The following is a 4,725-nucleotide window of genomic DNA, read 5'->3' as shown; positions in this document are numbered from 1 at the left end:
AGAGAGAAAGATAGAGAGATATTTTGATATTTCGATATACCCCCACATAACAAAGCATACAGGGTATGCCAGAGCAATGGGCAACAGCTGAGCACAATGCGAACATTATTCGGCTGCAAATTACAAATGAGCTCCATTGCAGGACAGACACTCGAATGTGAAAATAATTGCCAAAAATAACACAGCATTTATTTATGCTCGACTACACTGTATGCCCCGCCCACCCATCACTCCCGCCCCCAAAGGGGAGCCACGCTCCCATTTCTGTTACGCTGTTCTAATTGTGGTCCTTTTGGGTTGTTCTAGTTTTTATGATTTTGGCCCAAAACATTTCTATAGACAGTTTCCTAGATGTGCACAAAAACACATAAAAATGTTCAACGAACAATTTCTGTGGCTCTTTTGCTTCGTTTATTTTGCTTTGTTTCTTTTTTCCTCTCTTTTTTTCTGTATATTTTTTGGTTTTTGTATTTTTTTGTTTCGTTTTGCGTTTCTTGCAATTCGCAACTAATTGCCACAAATTAATTTTAGTATGCTTTTAATGGCATTTTGAATGTGGTAAATGACGTCGACGAAGTTGACAACGATGCTCTTTGTGTTTCAATTGCTGCCAAAAAGCAAAGACTGCCAGCCAATTACGTTTGCAATCGAATTGTATTCGACTGCTGAGATACACTGTTAAAATAAATGGCAAACATAGAACATAGAACATAGAACATATAACATAGAACATAGAACATAGAACATAGAACATAGAACATAGAACATAGAACATAGAACATAGAACATAGAACATAGAACATAGAACATAGAACATAGAACATAGAACATAGAACATAGAACATAGAACATAGAACATAGAACATAGAACATAGAACATAGAACATAGAACATAGAACATAGAACATAGAACATAGAACATAGAACATAGAACATAGAACATAGAACATAGAACATAGAACATAGAACATAGAACATAGAACATAGACATATAACATAAATCGCCTCTATCTGCACATAAACCCAATACTCCCCATAAGCTCTAGCCGAAAACGGAGTATTTCAAGTAGAAGGCTTTTGTGGTTTACTCTTTTGCTTGTCATTTCGCCTTGCTTGAATTTAATGAGCTGCGGCAATCGCTCGACTATTGCAAACGTCCTTTTTGCCTTAAAGAAAAACCGTACGTCTGGCACAAGGACATCGAGACGCGTGCCCAACTGCACGTCAAGCCGAACAATGGTGCGCATTTGGCTAGAGTCGCTTTGAAAGGCCAAAACTAAAATTGAAATTTTTCAATATTGCAAAGAAAAAAAACTATTTTAGTGAGAATTCCAAGCACATAGACTGAATGCAAAGAGAGAGATTGAGAGAAAGAGAGAAGAGAAAGAGGAGTGTGGGAGGGAGCGAAAAAGTGAAGCATGCTCATTAGGCCACCATTGTGTGAAAAGCTCAAAGGATGCGAGATGCTGTGAATGGGATTGAGTGATGCGAGTCGCTGCTGGCAAAGGGCGCATCGAGCTGTAAATCAAATCGGCGTGTCAACGGCAAAGCTAATTTATGTATTTACGAGTGTGCTGGCTGATTATTCATACGCACTGCGTGCCGATTGCAACGTTCGGCTGCATCAAAGCCCAGCTTCTTGTTGACTTTCATTACCTCCAATTATGCAGAAGTCCTCAAATGTCCGGCGCATGGCTCAGACGACAAATCAAATGCAGTTGCTGTGGCAATGGCAGTGGCAATGCCAGCAATGGCTGCTGCAGCAATTGTTGCCACACGCAAACTTTTCAAATCGTTGCCTCGACTATATAACTGCCAGCTACTCAACCGTTCGACCATGCCCACCCAACCGCCCCCTTTGGCGAGCAGCCTTATGTCATGTGATGCCCAGTCGATGTCGTTGCTGCCGCCTGTGTTTGGTTTACGTGCTTAAATTGGCAATTAGCAGATTAATTGTCACTGGCAATATATGCGTCAATATATATTGCACAACCCATGCCGCACAGTGGGACAGCTCGGAAAGCACACACTCATACTAGACGATTGATAATCAATAGATGTATGTCCATGCTTACATTTAAGTTATTTCAGATATACATTCAAATATTCATAAGTTACATACAAACTAGGATATCATTTACAGCATAATATTTCATTAGATTTGGTTCAAATTGTGTGCCGTATATTGAAACTATTTGATTGAATTCATATAACATAATTGAAATCTAGAAAACAAAAAGTTCTCTTGATATGACAGAATGTTTAGATAATATATTATTCTTTGACTTAAAGAGTTCAGGCTGAAATTTGGTATAACTTAAGATAATCATATTCTTAAGCTTTAATCGAGTAGCAAAATGAAAAAGTGGAAAGAATATTCCAATTCCAATACTCCTAAACAATACCTCTCAAACATTAAATATGCTTAGGCGCTAATTTCAAAACAATCAAAGAGGATAGCATGGAGGAGAGGAACAATGAATACTGGAGTTGATAAAGTTTTCCTGAAATTTATAAAAAAATAAAAATAAAAAATAATTAATAAAAAAATAATAAAAAATAAATTAAATATTTTCTATTGATATATTAATCTGAAGTACAAATTCTATTCAATAGATAAATAAATAATAATCTCTTTAAGCAAAGTAATCCTACGCAAATAAATGATCATTACTATATAATATAAATAATAATAATTTATTTTTTTTTTATTTTTATTATCTATTACTCCAGTACAGCTTCTCTGTATTTCCACATCTAAATAAATTTCCACTCTCACACCCACTGTGCCGCAGCTGCAGAAGTGTATTCTAGCCAACATGTTCGCTATGTCCGTCCGTCTCTCTGTCTGTCTGTCCTGTCCATTGCAGCAGTTTGTCAGTCTGTTGCTCTGTCAGACGCTTTGTACACGTAGTTTGCTTTACGGCCCCGTTGTTTACATAATTGTTGTACTGCTGCTGCTGCTGCTGCCGCTGCCGCTGCTGTTGCTGTTTGATTTCACTAACGAGCATTAGCATAAATTGCACTGACCGACGGTCGGAGGTCGCTCTATGGCTCTAGCTCGGGCTTTGGCTTTGGTTCAGGGCTCTCGGTCGGGGCTTGGGATCTGGGCTACTATTGCCATTTTATTCACTTTGACCGCTGTGCTGTGCATCATTTGACATCAGCCGCGTGCCCGTGTGCTGCACAATGTCAAAATTGCGCATTATTTCTGTGCAAATTGTGCAGTCAATCAGTTGTAAATTTTTAATGAGTTTTCATTTATATTAACTGACATCGACTGGCATCGACTGACGCTGCCACTGCAGCGCTTGGGGCCATTTTGGTTTTTGGGGCCTGCGGTTGCGTCCAGTGGGCTAAGTAATTTGTCACGCTAATTGCTTACGGCCTGCAGGCACTGGGGAGCGTGGGCTCATCCATTGCATATGCATTACATTGCAAATATTACGTATACGCACTGTGGGCGGGCATTTATCGTCGCCTGTGGCAACTGCGATGCCTGCCATTCCTGCCCCGCCCCTCCATCTCAGCTATAATATATCCCCTATAATACAACTTTTTCTCTTTTTCTTGCACTTGTGCTCCCCGGCTGTGCCTCTGCCCTGAGCTTGCTTTCCGCTCCAACAACAGCCGCAATAATTTCCCACAAAATATTTCCTCAGCACATCGACGCTGACGTTGACAACGATAATGTTTTTCTGTTTTTTCTTCAGATACTCTTTATTTTTAGAGTGTGTATAGTCAGTTAGTTTGATATGGGCTTGGTTAGGCTTTTCCAAAAAGCTTAACTCGATTTGATTCCATTAAAAACCAGACAACTGTAAGAGTTCTGGAGCAGAATTTTGGTATGTCAGCTTATGAATGAAAAGGGCATATTAATCATATTATTGTTTATCGATTACTAATAGTATAAATCAGTAGGATTTCTTATGGTATGAATCGGATATACGAGTGGAACTGTATAAATCTGTTTCCATCTTAATTAAACTTAATGAAACTTTGATCATCAAAAGTTTTGCTTTGACAATTATTACAGCCTCAGCATTGCTATAGTTACTAGAATTTAGTGGATCTTACTTCCACAAATAGATCTTACGTTTAAATGAACTATTTGGTAAAGCAGTCAAGAACTATAGTATTATTTTAATATACTTAAGCTTGATTTACCGGTATGGGTATATACATATACGAGTATTCGAACTTATTTTATCGTTCTTAGACATATAGACCTTACAACTATATAGAAAAGCTGATAAATCATAATATTGAATTCAGCTCGATCTACAGCTATAGTTATATTATGCTCTAAATCATATAGATATATAGACAATCTGATAAGTCAGAACAGATAAAAAACTTGCAGACAATCGAATGTCACATCGGATCTGTTGATTCAGAGTATTCAATCTTCGTCAAGTCATAGAGTATTATTTTCACATGTTTGTTTAGGTTTTTGATAGTCTTATAGCTGCTGCTGCTGCTGCTGCTGCTGTTGCTGTTGCTACTCCTTCTGCTGCACCTTCTTCTTCTTCATCATCATCTGCTGTTGTCTTGGTAGCAGCAGTTGCTCGTCCATTTCACTTGACTTCACTGCCACGTTTGCGTCGTCAGTTGGGTTGACGTCGACGTCGACGTCGACATCGCCATCAGCGTCTACATTGACGTCGAGTTCTTGTTGCAGCGGAACTTATCATTTTATAAGCATTTGTTTTTGTTTGTCTGTTT

This window comes from Drosophila navojoa, chromosome 3, assembly GCF_054131105.1.
Source record: "Drosophila navojoa isolate 15081-1374.11 chromosome 3, UAZ_NAV_1.0, whole genome shotgun sequence".
NCBI lineage: Eukaryota > Metazoa > Arthropoda > Insecta > Diptera > Drosophilidae > Drosophila > Drosophila navojoa.
Note: the sequence above shows the minus strand (reverse complement) of the source record.